Source organism: Liolophura sinensis, chromosome 11 (genome assembly GCF_032854445.1).
Source record: "Liolophura sinensis isolate JHLJ2023 chromosome 11, CUHK_Ljap_v2, whole genome shotgun sequence".
Lineage (NCBI taxonomy): Eukaryota > Metazoa > Mollusca > Polyplacophora > Chitonida > Chitonidae > Liolophura > Liolophura sinensis.
Window position 1 is genome coordinate 7,782,449 of NC_088305.1, and position 18,534 is coordinate 7,800,982.

Genomic DNA, 18,534 nt, shown 5'->3' on the forward strand with positions numbered 1-18,534 from the left:
TCTATAATTGAAAAACATCCACGGCTTCTACTTCGTCCCGAAACCTTTTTCAAGCATTATACTACGAGTTATACGTTTATGCGTTTAAAATGTGCGAAAATGTGAAGTTGGCTTATAAAACGGTTGTGATAGTTTCCATTTAATAGCTTGCCACTGGCACGATTATTGTCTTCTCTAAAATCTCATACTGATTGGGTCATTTCCCTGGGTTAACTACATGTATAATGTGGTGACTCTATCCAGGAATATAACTACGAGCGCAGGATATCATTATGAAGCAGAGAAACATAGTCCCTACGTCAAAATCACAAGCGGAATGGCTAAAACAGCGATTATCGATCTACTGGGAAATAGCTCCCTAAAAGTTGCCAAAAAATTACACGGTCTGCAACAGACTTATATAGAGGTGAAAACAATGCCACGAAACAAAAGCGAATCTTATGTTTAAAACTTATCACAGAACTCTGGCCATCAGGAGCAATAAGTCCAATTCTGCGTCAAGCTCATGCTGGCTTCCTCTCCGGCCGTATGTGGGAAGGTCACCAGCAACCTGCGGATGATCGTGGGTTTTCCCTTTGCTCTGCCCGGTTTCCTCCCACCATAATGCTGGCCGCCGTCGTATAAGTGAAAGATTCTTGAGTAGCGCCTAAAACACCAATCAAATAAATAAGAAAATAAATTACGGTAGGAATTACCAATAGACTACATAGCTTGGACTTTTTTAGGCGGGAAACGTTTTCCGTACAATGCAGTATGGTGCTGGGGGCATTTATTTATACTGGTTATGGCATTATTGGTTTACAAAAAAAATGCACCGTTGGCTGAATTCATAACTTAAACCATCATATTTCATCCTATCGTCATTCAAGACAAAAGAAAGTTTAAATATTTTGAGGTTTATATGTACAAATCAATAATTTTGCAAAACTGTATAAAAAAAGTAAATACATCATTCTTTGGTGCATTAAAAAAATACCAGAAAGCATTTACCAAAAACTGTGGCACTCAGACATTTGAAAACAAAAAGGCTTTTTCGCAATATTGTGATAAAATTAGTGATTGTATGGTTTCATGTGGATGTAAGATTTATGCATTTTTTTGCCCAACATTTATCCCTCTGAGAGCATGGGAAAATAGTCATTACTTTTATACTTCCACAGGTGTAATGTCCACACTGAAAAAAGGCAAAAAGCATGTGACTTCGTGTGTGGGCTGGTACACCTCTGACATCAATGACTTTCAAATATCAATCAATATTATTGTTACTTAACGCCGTAAAGTTTTCATTTTATATTTGACAGCGGTGGATTTTGTAGATGTAGAAACCGGAGTATTCAGGGTATAGGACCGACCTTTGGCAAGTAACTGACGGACTTTCCTACGTGCGTTCTGCACGTGCAGTATCGGTGGAAGATAAATGAAGTGAGTAAACATCTACAAGAGTATGGTCGATCGCTTACCCACACGATAACTGCATGGCCACAGGATCTGTGGGAACGAGGGAACCTCTAAATTCACTGCTCCTGTCTGCCAAACCCGCTCCCAAAAATGATGAAATGTTTAAACTTTATGGGTAATAGATCAAGTTATTGTCAACTAAATATATTTAACTACTCTCCATTTTATTCCCCAGGTAATATCGTATATAACATCGTCGCTACCGCATTCATTATCTGAAGAGCTGGTGTTCGCATCGGGTATTGACAGACAAATGATAAAAAAACTGAAGCCAATAACTTTGGCGTCTTAGGTGCTGCGTGAATTCATTTTAGAAAAGGGTAAAATATTTTGTGGATAGCAAAAAAATGAGATCATCGCTCTTGTAAATATAAATGAAGGCGTTATCGGATGCATTTATTTAATTCTGACCTGTGAAAGTTGAAGGCCTGATAACAAATTTATTGAGTAAAGATGAATAAAACATGGCCGAAACTCAAGCGAATGATAAATTGTCGGTAAATATTAAACTGATCCGTTATGCGGGTATGGCTTCTTTTTGATTTCTCCTTTGACAATGTATCACTTTTATGACATTGTGACACTTATAGGGGGCAATTTGTTCACAGCAAAACTGTGTGGATACTTAATGGTTCCAGCAAGAAATGTCCACCCTCAATGACGCACATTTGTAAACTAGCTTTGTAAAAATAGCTCCTACAAGCTCCGAACAGGATTTCCATGGTACGGCTGCTGCACGGTACTGTATGGTAACCAGGACACTGTAAGGCTGCTGTACGGTACTGTGTTGTAAACGGGACACTACCCGGCTGCTTCAACGTACAGTGTTGTAAACAGGACACTGTCCTTGCTGCTGCACGGTACTGTGTGGTAACCAGGACACTGTGCGGCTGCTGCACGGTTCTGTGTGGTAACCAGGACACTGTCCGGCTGTTGCACGATACTCTGTGGTAGCCACGACACTGTACGCCTGCTGCACGGTTCTGTGTGGTAACCAGGACACTGCCCGGCTGCTGCTCGGTAGCCCTGTGTGGTAGCCAGGACACTGTCCGGCTGCTGCACGATACTGTGTGGTAGCCAGGACACTGTCCGGCTGCTGAACGATACTGTGTGGTAGCCAGGACACTGTCCGGCTACTGAACGATACTGTGTGGTAACCAGGAAACTGCCCGACTGCCGCTCGGTACTGTGTGGCTGTTAGGCTCTTCAGCAGTACCAAAAGGCTCATTACTCGTTCCTTTGTCTGTCTGTCTGTATGTTCCTTTGTTTCATTCTATGTCTAGATGTTCCTTCGTTTTACTGTCTATCTGTATGTTTCTTTGTCTCACTGTCGATCTGCATGTTCCTTTGTCTCACTGTCTATCTGCATCTTCCTTTGTCTTTCTGTCTATCTGCATGTTTCTTTGTCTTTCTGTATGTCTGTATGTTAGTTTATCTCTTTTTTTGTTCCTTTATCTCTCTGAATGTCTGTATGATCCTTTGTCTCACTGTCTCTTTTTATGTTCCTTTGTCTCACGGTCCTATCCACTCTCTTTTTCACTCTGTCAGTAGGTCTGTCTCTTTATCTCTCTGGTTAAAAAACATACTATAACAGTTACACTCAGTTCAGCCCCTGATCAGTGTAGCGCACCATCGGTCTCTGGAACGGGACCTTTGTCGCTACAATTTATTTATTTATTTATATAGGTTAACCTGTGCTTCTTTTTTTCTTTTCTTCATTAAATTTGTGATCTAGATTGTTCAGTCTATAATAAATAATTATATATTCATATATTTATACATTTATTCATTTATTCATTTATTTATTTATTTGATTCGTATTTTATACCGTACTCAATAATTATTCTGGCTCAGTTGGTTAGCGCGCTAGCGCAGCGTAATGACCCAGGAGTCTCTCACCAATGCGGTCGCTGTGAGATCAAGTCCAGCTCATGCTGGCTTCCTCTCCGGCCATAAGTGAGAAGGTCTGGCAGCAACCTGCGGATGGTCGTGGGTTATCCCCGGGCTCTGCCCGGTTTCCGCCCACCATAATGCTGGCCGCCGTCGTATAAGTGAAATATTCTTGAGTACGGCGTAAAACACCAATCCAAAAAAAAAATAAAATAAAATAATTATTCACTTATACGACGACGTCCACCATTACGGTGGAAGGAAACCGTGCCCATGGAAGCTCACAGCTCGCTACTAAATATGTTTCAAAGCTTTAGTGTCGAAAATCATCATTTCCAGTTTTGAATGTAAAGAATGTAAAGTTTTGAATGAAAAGAACGATAACAAAAACTCGTGCTGAAATGTTGTTGTGTACCCTTGCTATTAAATGCTCTTCGTTTATGCACAAACGATGGTGCGTCCTCAGAGTTATGTCCCTTGAATCCCCATGGATATTCACAATGTACTGGGTTAGTGGGGTTGTTTTTCAGATTTGGATTAAGAGGGATTTTCATGCTAATTTATTGTCTCAGAATGAAATCAGAAGATCGGGAATAGGGGAATAGGGATGAAGTAACTACATGTAAGTAACTTTAGCTACATCCTTGTGATACGAATTATGTCTGAACCATTACGACAATGACAACTAGGGACAATAACCAACTTTACTGGGAACTGGGTTTTGTGTTTACAAAACGCGAAATATTTACGAACGTATTGAATATAGAAACAGAATATGTACACATGACGACATCTCGCAGAAACACAGAAGAAGTACGCTCAACAAAAAAAATTCTGTTAAATTCAAGAGAAAGTTATCTGAGTGATGTTAAAACGCATCCTTTTATTGTGGCAGATTATTCTGTTAAATATAGTACACACATTCTATTATTGCAACTCAAAGATTGCATGACACTATCATATTAATGTTTTGAATATAGCAAAGTACCATATATGATAACAACAGAATATATTCCAGCACCACTCAGACAACAGACTTTCTGACAAAATTAACAGATTTAGGGACGTGCACTTTCACCACTATTTTGTATTTACTTATTTATTTACTTGATTGGGGTTTTACGCCGTACTCAAGAATATTGCACTTATACGACGGCAGCCAGCATTATGGTGGAAGAAAACCAGGCAGAGCCACGGGAAAACCCACGAACATCCGCAGCTAGCTTCCAGACCTCCCCACGTACGGCCGGAGAGGAACACTATTTTGTAATTCTGATCAGTATTTATTTATTTACATATTTATATCAACGGTGTTTTAGGTACTTTAAAAAATTATCATGTTATGTGATGGCCGTCAGTTTTATACGTCCCGGAGAAACGACCGCATCTTACCAGTACCTAATAAACCGACCGACTTTAAACCGCAGCCGAAACTGCTTGTCTGGATATCAATCTGCCTGGATGGTTGTTAGCCAAGAGTAAAACTGCTTAGGAATCGACTGACCCAGTGAAATAAAATATGGAGTTTACCTCAAAGGAAATGACGTAAAAAAACAAACAATGAACTAAATAAATGAATAATTAAGGAAACAAATCAAGTTTGTAAGACTTTCCCTTGGAGTTCAGCACTTATATAGAACATTATATTATCGTATATGTAAGGTAACTATCACTCAACGCCCCTCACCCCATCTACTTTAACATTTCGCGCAGTGTTTCTAGCGCCTCCCGTCGTTGCATGGCCTATAAGCCACCACGTGACTGGTCGCATTCAATGAATTTACGTTTTTATGCAGAATTTATTTACCCTCTATAACAACAGATAATTTCTGCCTAGGCTGTAATATGTGATAGCTATGCATGTGTATAGGATATATTGCTAACCCAAACTCTGCCCACCGTCGAACTCGTTGGTTCTGATAGCTTAAGCACGATGCCACTATGACGAACATACCATAAGGTCACGAGTTCGAATCCACCTCTCGCTTTTCCTTGTGCGAAGTTAAGGCAAGATGTTTGTCACTTCCTTGTGAATTTCGGGGGGTTACTCCGGGAATACCGCTTCCGACCACCCATAAACCTGACTGTCTCCATATAGGCTTAACCTCTTATGAATGAAATGTTATAGATATATATTTATGTAGACATATATTTGTACAATAAGGTTAAAACCAAAATTTTGACAGTGTTGGAGAAGGGCAAGCGTTTGTAACGTTTGCGTGGCATTTTCTGAAGTGTTAGAAATCGAGCAAAATGCTTATAACTAACATTTAATAATTTATTTAACTAACGGTCGTGTAAGTGAAATATTATTGAGTACGGCGCAAAACACCAATCAAATAAATACATATATAAAAACTTAATTGGCGTTTAACGCCGTACTCAGTAATATTTTCCATAAGACAGTGGACGGCAGAGTTTTGGGAAAACCCACGATCATACGTAAGTTGTTGTCAGACCTTCTCACGTATGATTTATTTATTTATTTATTTGATTGGTGTTTTACGCCGGACTCAAGAATATTTCACTTATACGACGGCGGCCAGCATTATGGTGGGTGGAAACCGGGCACAGCCCGGGGAAAACCGACGACCATCCGCAGGTTGCTGTCAGACCTTCCCACATACGGCCGGAGAGGAAGCCAGCATGAGCTGGACTTGAACTTACAGCGACCGCATTGGTGATGTCACGTATGACGGTGGAGAGGAAGCCAGCATGAGAGGAAGACTTGAACTCACAGTCATCGCATTGGAGAGCGGTTCTTGGTTGACTGTGTTGAGCTAGTACGTTAACTCTTTATAACCTTATGAAGATGCTGTATAGCCTGCATGTACCATTATCTCAGAGTGATCTCAATTCATTTCATATCATTTGTTTACCATAAAATAGATTTTGTTTGCAATAATTTATACAAACACAATAGGCGGAACCTGTTCTATCCCTAGTTAGGGGCCTCGGTGGCTCAGTCGGTTAGCGCGCTAGCGCAGCGTAATGACCCAGGAGTCTCTCATCAATGCGGTCGCTGTGAGTTCAAGTCCAGCTCATGCTGTCTTCCTCTCCGGCCGTACGTGGGAAGGTCTGACAGCAACCTGCGGATGGTCACTGGTTTCCCCCGGGCTGTGCCCGGTTTCCTCCCACCATAATGCTGGCCGCCGTCGTATAAGTGAAATATTCTTGAGTACGGCGTAAAACACCAATCAAATAAATAAATAAATCTATCCCTAGTTTATAAGAACAAATAAGTCCGGTGAATATCGTGTATACATATTTAACGGTGAGTAACAAAGCAGTCATGGACAGGTGTAAACATTAAAATAAAAACGGCAATGGTACTGCAGTACCACACGGTCGCCACATTAATTTGTGTTACTGGGGGAAAGGCAAGCACAATTTTCAAATACATGATTTTGAATAAATGACATAAAAAGTGACATTCATTGAACTGATTTGAGGTTTGAGGTTCGTGTTGAACTAAACACTTGTATACATGCTGGTGTGTTTCGCACTTTCGCACTTCAGCACTTCATCATGCGTCGATGTGTTCCGCACTTCATCGTGCGTCATTGTGTTCCACACTTCATCACGCGTCATTGTGTTCCGTACTTCCGCACTTCATCAGGCGTGGTTGTCTTTCGCACTTCATCATGCTTCGTTGTCTTTCGCACTTTATCATGTGTCGTTGTGATCCACACTTTATCATGCATCGTTGTCATCCGCACTTCATCATGCCTGGTTGGGTTCCGCACTTGATCACGCGTGGTTAACTGGTTGACCTGGTGTCAATATCATGTGACTAAGTGGGGTGTCATGTCCGGTGTCTTCGGCATGAGACTCCAGTGGCGTCATAAATGCCACAAGATTTATTTGATTGGTGTTTTACGCCGTACTCAAGAATATTTCACTTTTACGACGGCGGCCAACATTATGGTGCGTGGAAACCGGGCACAGCCCGGGGGAAACCCACGACCATCCGCAGGTTGCTGACAGACCTTCCCACTTACGTCTGTAAATGCCACAAGAAGACACAGTATACGTAAACTCGTCATATGACTGATAAATTATGAAATATGACGTAAAAACCCAAGCATGCGAACACTGTACTGTTATATGGACATGGTGTATGAACATTTCCCGCCTACAAAATACGTTTTCAAGTTGTAGGCCTGTAAACGCTCACCATTCTCTGCTGTGACGCTGCTGTGACGCTGCTGTGACGCTGCTGTGATTCTGAACTACTTTTTGTGTAGTAGTATTCGGGTAATTCGGTGCATCATTCTTGCTAGCTTCTGCAGGGCTGACTTATTTACTTCTTTCTGCAGGTGTGACTTTTTTGCTAGGTTCTGCAAGAGTGACATACATGTTTTTGCTAGTGTCTGCAGGTGTGACATCTTTGCTAGTGCCTGCAGATGTGACATCTTTGCTAGTTTCTGCAGGTGTGGCATTCTTTAAAAGCGATTGATTTTTCCTACTGGGCTTTGATTTTAGTTTGAAATTTCATTTTGCTTATAAATCGTTTGTATCCTTGAGGAAGGACGTTATTAAATGTCCTGACAACACAATATTCTGAGTATTTCTAGACCAGTGACGTGTGATAAACAGCATTTGTTCGCTTAAGATCTGTAACGCTCGTCATTTTCGAACTGTATCTAATACCGCTTAACCTAGGGGCCGTAAAGGCAGCCACGCTCATCACATCTGCATGATGCCTTTATGAACAGCAATCAAAGCGCGACTGAGATACCTTGTTTAATTGTTATTTGACCTGGAACTCATCCATCGACTAAGAATTTGAACTTCGATATGGAATTCATGCCTGGAATATCAACTGTCTGCCCGGCATCATTAGAAACTGATGACCGCTTCTTTCTTGTGTGTTACCGGCTTTATTTCCTTTTTGTATAATTTCTTACATAGCTTTGTCTTTGGGAGATAGTGTTAAACGTTGGTTTGGAAATGGATCATGCGATTATCGACTTGGAACGCCCTTTACGGACTACGAATGGTATATGAATGTCGCATATGACCTTTACATTTGATATCGCTACAGTTTTTTTACGTAATTCTGCATTTGAAAGCAATGTTTTTTGGGTTAAGTTGCTACTTTTCAGCATTTACCTCAACAGTTAGAATAAAACCCTAAGAGCGATAAACCGACAAGGGACCCTGTGTCACCGGTTACGTGTGACCATTTGCCAATAATCACTCTGTCGTCACTTCTCAGGATTTACTCTCTATGTTGCAGCCTTTCATGCTGAGAGAGACAGTATTATTATAGCCCATTATAGCCCAACCTACAGTGTTCATTCAAGAGGACATATTAGCCATTTATCGTGGTCAGATATTGGCAGCGCGCGTGTGCACAAGTGTGCACGTGTGTACGCGTGATGTGCGTGTTTGTGTGCAGTACATGTCAACATATTTAAACGACCAATATTATGAATCAATCAAATTCCTTAAGTCTTGAAAAGTAGAAGACTAAACTGTTTGCTTTTTACCTGTCCTTCCACACGCGGTATCATTATTCCCCGCCCGTAAGCGTCACTACAACAGGTTTGAATGACAGTTGGCAACACGCCTTTCTGACAAACTGATTTGCATTCGATATATCAAAACGAACTAAGCAACCTGGATAAAAGGACAGGGTTTTTTTTTGTTTTTAGTACACTACATGAGTCCAGATAAAAGGATAGGTACCTTAATAACTCAAACACAGCAGGTCTCCGACAAAACAGGCTGGGAAGAACATCAAATATTATTTTATGCGTTCACTATCCTTTTTTTCTGCTCCCACCATAATGCTAGCAGCCAAAGTATAAGAGAAATATTCTTAAGTAAGACACATGTAAAACACCAAACAAATAATTTAAAGTAATTACTTTTTTTCTGCTTTGGCATAATTCTAAACAACATGCACAGACCGAGTTTTTTAATACGCCTTTTTTAATACTGAGGTGGATAATGTATAAAATCAGGGGAATTGTACAAAGGGGAAAGGGTAGGGTAAGTAGACGGAATGGGAAGGGGAAAGGTAGGGTAAGCAGATGGAATGGGAAGGGGAAAGGTACGGTAAGGAAACAGAATGGGAAAGGTTGGGAAAAGATGCGGAATGGGAAAGGGTAAGGGGAAAGGTACGCTAAGGAAACGGAATGGGAAAGATTCGGAAAAAGTTGCTGAATGGCAAAGGGTAAGGGGAAAGGTACGGTAAGGAGACGGCATGGGAATGGGGAAAGGGAAAGGTTAGGAAAGGAGGCGGAAAGGGAAAGGGGAAAGTATGCAGAATGGGAAAGGGTAAGGGAAAAGGTACAGTAAGGAGACGCAATGGGAAAAGGGAAAAGATGCAGAATGGGAAAGGGTAAGGGAAAAGGTACAGTAAGGAAACGCAATGTGAAAGGGGAAAGGTACGGTAAGGAGACGCAAATGGGAAAGGGGAAAGGTACGGTAAGGAGACGTAAATGGGAAAGGGGAAGGGGAAAAGCTGGGAAAGAAGGCCGAATGTGAAAGGGGAAATGTTGGGAAAGGATGCAGAATGGGAAAGAGTAAGGGAAAAGGTACGGTAAGGGGACGCAAATGGGATAAGGGAAAGGTACGGTAAGGAGACGCAAATGGGAAAGGGGAAAGGTACGGTAAGGAGACGGCGTGGGAAAATGGAAAGGTAGGGTAAGGAGACGGAATGGGAAAGGGGAAAGGGAAGGTTGAAAAAGAAGGCAGAATGGGAAAGGTTGGGGGGGAGGGTAAGGAGACGGAATATGAAAGGGGAAGGGGAAAGAATAAAGACGCATTAGAATAAAACCCTAAGTGAGGTAAAGTGACAATTACGTGTGACCATTTGCCAACTATCACACTGGATTTACTCTCTATGATGTACGTCTTTTACAGTATGGAATGGGAAACGTGTACTTCCTTTACGTGTAATGTTATTTCCAACATTATTTAACACCGATGTCGGTTCGTATAAGGCCGATTCCAATACTGACATATTTATTATGCTGTGCATCACTAAAGACGAATATATCAAAAGTGAAAGCCGCGATATATCCATTGAGATTTGGATTAGAATTCGCGCCTTCAAAGCAGAGAAAGTGGTGACCGACGAGCGTATATTGAAGTCATGTGGGACAGCAACGGGTAAACCAAACAATAGACGCTTACACTCAAAAAATTAATCTGTTAATTTTAAAAGAAAGAATATTATCTGGGTTATGCCAGAATGTATTCTGCTGTTGTAGCAGATATAACATACATATTCTATTAATTCAACATAAAATTTCTGTCGCGATAACTAAGACATTATGTTGAAAATGACAGAATATTAAGTTATACTACCAGAATACATTCTAGCCTCCCTCAGACAACAGGCTTTCTGGTATTCTTTGTTTTTTTAGTGTACGCTCTTATTAATGCAATCAAATCCTTTGCAAACAGAACACCTACTTTTGTGTTGCTTTCCACATTTGCGCCTTTTTCTTTATTGGATATTCATCCTGAAGTTTGAAAAATATAGTGCTGTCATTTGAAAGTGATGAAATATAATGCTGTCATTTTAAAGCGATGAAATATACTATATTGTTCGTTCACTTACACGGTTAAACGGCTCTCGCTGCGGCTTTTTGTCAATGAGGTCGCTTGCCTGATTCTGTCTCACACTCTGTGGTCTGCGACTTTAAGCTTTAAGGTTTCTTTCAGTTACCTGAATAAGTTCGGTGGTTTTCGAACGGCACTCTCGTTTCCGTCACCCAGATGTCTCAGTGATATTGATAAAGTGTTAATCCAATTAAAGTTACGGAAGACTCATTTATATAGGTTACATGAGCGCTCTGATATTCCTTATTGTTTATGTAAGGCCTTGTCAACTTCAAAAACTTCAAAAATATATACCCCCGTAAGTATGAAAGGGGGGAGGGGGTGACATTTTTTTAGCTGCGGCTGTCGGAAGTGAAGTCATAGTATTTTCTTACCTTGTTGACCTTCAAGAGGGGCGAGTAATAATACTGGACACAAAGTTTTCAGTTCCATCCAAAACAGACAAAACTAGGATATATTTAAACCAAATGTAAAATAGCAGTGCAGAAATTTATAGTGCTCCATCAAGCTGAAATGTCTGTGTGGAAGTATTATCCAATCATTGCTCCTTTCTTTCTCCTTTGGGTGGCAAATCTTGGTACCAGTGTCCCGAATTGTTCACGTGTAGCCTACACTGTAAGGATTGAATGCAAAATTACAGCCTGAAGCACAGTGTATTGTTACAGTAAAACATGTTGTAAATATTTTACCCTATTCTCCAGCGCAATTCTGCACCTTTGTGGTATAATTATACTCTAGTCGATGTGTATTTACAGTATTGTCTGTAAAACTGTAACGGTTTGACCATTCACAGTGCACTTTACTGTAAATGTACACTGGTTTCCTTGGTAGATATGTAGATTTTGTTAATTTACAATGAAGTTAACTGATTATTTACAATAGTGTATGTGGAAATATACTACTATTTTGGGTGTGAATATTAAAAAGCACATCTTGTAATCTACAGTGAAAAGAACTGGTCACAAAATTGCCAGCAATTTTCACTGTAAAATTACAGTATAATTTTTTACAGTGTATAGAATATGCCCTAACATATTTTTAATAAAATCAAAAGGTTTTCACACCACCTCAGCATTTTTCTCATATCACATCGATTGAGGAAAGTGGTTTATTTTTTGTTTACTTTGATTGACGTATCTTATATGCTCCAGAACACATGTTGCTGAAAAAAGCAGGTGATCTATTTGCACTTCAGAAAGTTCTTGTCGATAACTGCGTTTTACCTGATGTCTGATTGTTTGGAGCCAGATCAAGGCGATATCACAGGACCTATACAGAGCCCAGATGTAGATGATATGTAATCGTTGTGGCAAATACAAAAAGGCGTCAGTTATAGAAGAGGTCATTTATTTGTCAAATGAGGTATATTAATACCTACCTCAAAATAATGACACGTTTTCATAGTGATATTTTACGAGGAGGGGTGGAGCATACCCCCTAAACATGACCAGTCTGAGATTCAAACCTACAAGTATAGGTTTTCACGTAGGATGCTTTTGCTCGCTGGGCCATCGCAGTTTATGCCTACCCAGTGCCATCTTCAACATAGCCTAATCATCCATGACATGATTAATAATGATGAATTTAGTCCAGTCAAAATTTGAAAGCCTCTTAATAAAATATGTCCAATATCATCAAACACTCGTATAATCTTCAGCAGTTAAGATGAAATAATGAAATTACATCTAGCCATGCTCATTCATACGCAGGTGCCTTCTACAATTTATTTATTTATTTATTTGTATATTTGATGGTTGTTCGACGCCGTAAACCGGAATATTTCACTTATTCGGGCCCGGGGGACACCCACAACCATCCGTACGCTGCTGGAAGACCTTCCCACGAGCAGCACTTGAACTCACAGGGATTGCGTTTGTGAGAGGCTCCAATATCACTGCGCCACGTTGACATACTAACCAATCGGCCACGAATGCCTCTAATAATATATACTGTCTTTTCATGTATATCAAAATAAAAGTTTTTGTTTCATTTTCTCCACATATATTCACCGTCACCCGTAACACACAAAACTGATTGGCATAATAAAATAGCGGAATTCCCGGAATGTGGCTTAAATCCGCAAAATACATCAACAAATTATCAGCCTTTTTGGGAGTACACAGTACTGCGTGAAAGAAACGACTGAGGATTCATGTGAAATGTATGATGATGGTTTTATTACAGGCCTTTGCAATTCCTCTGCATATAGAGAATTAGAGATTAGATATAGGCCTATTAGCTCACGTCTATACAAAATACTCAGACAAAACAATTATCAGTGATTAAATGCACAATTTCAATATTCATGCTGTATATTCAAGAATATTTGTCTTATATAACGGGGGTCAGGGTCACGTATAACCCCCCGACATTTGGCGTGTTACTGACGAGCTGTCTGACTGAAAGTTCCAGCTCAGCGTGAAACAACAGATTAAAGAAAATTGGTTTCTTGTGGTGGCTACCCTAATAATTCTACAACTAGCAAGAGTCTCTTTGCTGGTTATATTTATATAAACAGTGGAAAATTTCTTTACACACACTCCCTCGCTCCTGACTGCATCCTACCACACACCCCAAACCAACCCACCATGGCGATTTCTTAAGAATTCACCAAACTGTTACACCCATGGTTCAAAAGGCCAACAATTCGTCTTTTTCTGTAAAAATGTTTAATGATCGAAAAAAAACAAAGAAAAAGGAGAATAAAATAAAAGTCGCATTAATATTTCATTTATATAATTGTTGCTCGACGCATCCAATCAATAGGCCTTCAGCCAACAGAAAACTGTTTTCGCTACCGCTTAAATACAATCCTGACAAGGTCATCTTTATAAGCTATTGATGTTGAAATATAGAATATTCATATTCATCCAGTCATTTATCAGTTCCTGAGCGCTTCATTAGTTGAGAGTATTTCGTTCAAAATTAAAATTTAATGTACTGGAACACAGTTTCAGTATATATGGAAGGAGACTGAAGACCTTTCGATACCTCCCTTCCTCCACCTTTTCAGTACATGCCAAGGTACAGCGCGGCAGCGTGGCTGCGATATATGGTAGAGATATAGTAGTGATAGAATGTCGCGATACCAGGTAGCGATTTGAGTCTCGCTACCTCTCCCCCCCGATCTTTTGCAGTACAGCGTGAGGTAGCACGGTAACGAAGTAACGAGGTAGCTAAAGTCCTCTGTTGGGTTCCATATTTCAGCCTGTCGTTTATGTTCAAAACTTTTCCCCCATTATCTGCCTTGTTCGTCTTAAGTGCTTACACCCTTATCTGACCTTCATTCGCCTTATATAGGCCTAACGGTTTACATGGGCTGCGAATATCACTCTGTCAGGTTCACGTAAAAGTTGCATGGGATACACATGCATTATTTACACCAAAGATCCTAAAGTAATGAATTGTAGCATTTCGAGTGGTTTTAGTCAGCATGTTTACACGATCAGTTCATGTTGAAACAAACCCTTGGCGCTGGTCGCTTCATATACTTAGACATTCTCGTATCAAATTTAAGCCGTTGTATACCAAAGGCCGCCTCGGGTTGAACTTTACAAGAAAATCCTTCTGATCAAATCCCCGCTATTTCGCACTTCAACTACTTCACTTTAAGCGCAAACATAAAACCCTTATAAGATCGATTTGAAGCGATATATGACGCCGTCTACGGGGGGTCTTTTTGTGTAATGCAAAGGTAAGCATTCCAGTGTAGCCACACATTAGGCTTAGCAAGCTGATGTAATTGTTAGTTCGAAATATACGATAGATCGAATATCGATAAAAACAACCTTGGTTTCCAATCAATCACACGGACTGCTGACGTCTAGATAAGTGCCGTATCAGAGCAAGCAACGGAATCGATACTGGACACACACACTCAGGTTTATATTGTAGGTACTGTGAGCTTATTTAAGATATACCAATCCATGAAGGCTAATCTGTAGAGCGTCAGGTCCGACGTTCATATACCACCAGTAGACCATTATTAAATGAGCGGTTTAAATCAATAGTCGCAGGACCCTTTTCCAAATGCCAGACTTTCCTGTTGAACATAGGCTATAACTGTATTGTCATCCACATCATCCGCAATAGTACTGCCATTCTAGCTGGATTCTTATTGTCGAATTATTTTATTTAGGCCCCCTAATATTTTCGAATAAAACTTTTTTTTTCTCCGATAGCGTGAAATCCATAATCAATGCATATTCAAAATACTACATGTACACTTTGCAAAGTAGATGTTTTGGAATAGGGGAGTTTGGAGTTGGAACTCTTTTATCATCGAAGGTAGACAACGTCCAACTGTCTCATGTGGCCTTGTCAGAAATGTTAGGCAACTACTTTTGATCACATTCACCATAAGAAGGGCGTCTCAAAAAAGAGTCATAAAAAGCAATTTAAAGTGGATGGATGACAGAGAAGATTGAGAATCTAAATGTTTGTGAACTTGAGAAGTTTCTAGAGGAAAGAGGTGTCATTTCTGCGACTTGAAAAGGTTGCGACAGGTGATCAGTAAAATAATGTCAACAAAGGTTGCTGTTTTTACCTTTGATGACAAAAGAGTGCCAACTCAAATCTCCATTATTGTCGTTATAGCACTGGATTCAATCTGAAGTTCACATAAAGTGTAAAATGATGTGAAAAGGGCTTAAATAAAGAGCACACATATAATACAAATACATTAAGCGCACAAAAATGAATTAAAATTCGGTTAAAATGTAAAATAATGCCCACATATAGCCTATATGTATATAAAGTTTAAAATAATGTTCACGGTAAAGCCCAAATTAACTGAAATGAAAGACTTCCCACCAAAAAACAAAGACAGCAAAAGACTTCCTGTTAACTTCCTGTGCAGAGACAGTCACCAAATGTCGTGTCATCTTAAAAATAGTTATTTAACACTCAGTAGTCTTATAATTTTCTGTTTTAGTTGGTAAACGGGATGTCAGCTTTATTGTTACATACTTAATGAGTCTGGTCAGGGTAGCCTGAAACTAAGTCTGTTCTTTTTCTGTTTCAGTTGTTAACCTGGATGTCTAATAACCTTCAACGTCCATGAACGTGGTCCTATATGAAGTTTCTAGTTAAAAATCGTTTGTCTTTGATTTATTTATTTATTTATTTGGTGTTTTACGCCGTACTCAAGAATGTTTACTTATACGACGGTGGCCAGCATTAGGGAGGAAACCGGGCACAGCCCGGTGGAAACCAGTGGCCATCCGCAGGTTGCTGCAGGCCTTCACAACTATGGCCGGAGAGGAAGCCATCATGAAATGGTCTTGAACTCACAGTGACTGCATTGGAAGGAGGCTCCCGGGCCATTGCGCCCTGCTGGCGATCTAACCACTTCGGCCACGGAGGTCCTCCATATAAGCATACATCGAAATCCATTCTGTCATCTGAAGACATTTTCTGGAAGGAAATCCATGCAGACCGTACTTCTTAGCCCATTTTGTCGACTGATGACTTCAGTGAAAGTTTTGATAACGGATTTGTAAGCGTCGTCAGATAATGTTCAATCCTGTATGTTTCTGATCCGGGATTTGACCATGTGGTAACAAAACTCACATGCTATCGATTTTATCGTGGCGTCCGTTTGGCTAATGCTGTACCAAACATTTCGTTCTGTTGGTTCATGATGGATTGGGTATCTTCCAACCAAGTTGGACTGATCGCTGTTCTGTTGTGACACATGAGTAATACATTACCAGTTTGCCCACAAATTGTCATGGCAAAGCAATGAACAATATCCTACACACCTATGCCCACAAATTATTTTAGTCCCAAAAGCAACTAAAACAGAAAGAAAATTGGACAAGCACTGAAAGATCATCATTATCCCTATTGGCTGAAGGCACCGTGGCCTAAAGGGGTTTGCACGCCAGCGCGGCGCACTGACCCAGGAGCCCTTCACTAATGCAGTTGCTGTGAATTTAAATGACGAACGCCATTAGCTGCTGTTCTGCCATTGTATATCGGCTATGAGAAGATTGCATTTGAAAGATTGCCTAAATTATTACCATTATAGTTTAGAGACGACGGAAACTGTATTCATGCGACAAGTATAAGCCTGTCCATATTCTTTTTTATTACTGGAATTAGTACTTCTCCTCCATTGTTAAAACTGCATATACATTTTAACAAGCAAAACTTTGCAGCACTTAGGTGCGACACCCCTCACCCCACTTACGCTACCCTTATAGAGATTCGTGCCACCTTGCACCCAAGTCAGTAGGCCCGTATTATAATTAATAAAACGTCAAACATTTTTTTGGGGTGGAGGATGGGCTCCGTGGCTAAGTCGGTTGGCGCGCCAGCGCAGCTTAATGACCCAGGAGCCTCTCGCCAATGCGGTCGCTGTGAGCTCTGGCTACCTCTCCTCGTAACATGACTGACTGACCTACAGATATACAAACAGAACAAAGGACTTACAGTGCTTTTAAGTTGCATTTAATAACCGATATCAAACTTTTCCACCCACCTGTATGGTCAGATGGTTATTGCCTCTAAAACGATGCAATTGTTGGTTCAAATAATGGAATTGTCGAATTTCACCTATCTCATTTGGATTGTCGTGGAAGTATGTGTAAGTTGTTTAAGCCGTGGGTAATTAATCCAAGAAATACCGGCTTAAATAATCAGATAATTATGTAAATTAAGGGATACGTCAAAACGAGGATTATAATTTTAAGGAAAATGAAGAAAAAAAAACGGCAAAACAATTAGAATTTTTTTGAGGCATATTTTATATTTTTTGATAACCCCTGTATTCTATGCATATTTTCCATCAGTGGTTGGAAATATTCGGAAATGACGTCATCGATGAACATACTTGGAGCGCGGAATTAGCTTAGTGCCTCCAATCCGTCCTCTCCGCGCAACAAAATTCTTTTCATAGCTGTCACCGTTGTCGTTACCTCAACAAGCCACTTAATTTCCGGATTAACCGTTGAGACCATAAGAAAACTGTAGTTTAAAGCCATTTTTACTCACCCAAGACAGTTGAGATATATATGCTGAGCCATCTGTTATACTCCGTTTCACACAGTGTTTCATATAAACATTTAAATAATTGGAATATTAAAAATATGTATACCACCCCAAGAGAGATTTTCTACACTGGAAGTCCTATTAAAACATGTAGCTTTCAGTTATGTTTGTGAAACACTGTCTGCTTTATACTTTACGATATTCCAGTTTACACTGAATGAAATGTGTCACTGCAATTTCAGATAAAACGTTTTCAATCATAGTTGCCATGGATATGCACACCGAGATAACAAGACAACACGTAAGGTTATACAAGCCCTCGAAAACCGCACCATAACTGAAATCCTGGCCATCAGATCTACAGCATTATGCCTACTGATGAATCACATTTATAGCATTGTGCCTACTGGTGTATCCGATTTATAGCATTGTGCCTACTGGTGTATCCGATTTATAGCATTGTGCCTACTGGTGTATCCGATTTATAGCATTGTGCCTACTGGTGTGTCCGATTTATAGCATTGTGCCTACTGGTGTATCCCATTTATAGCATTGTACCTACTGGTGTATCCCATTTATAGCATTATGCCGCCTGGTGTATCAGATTTATAG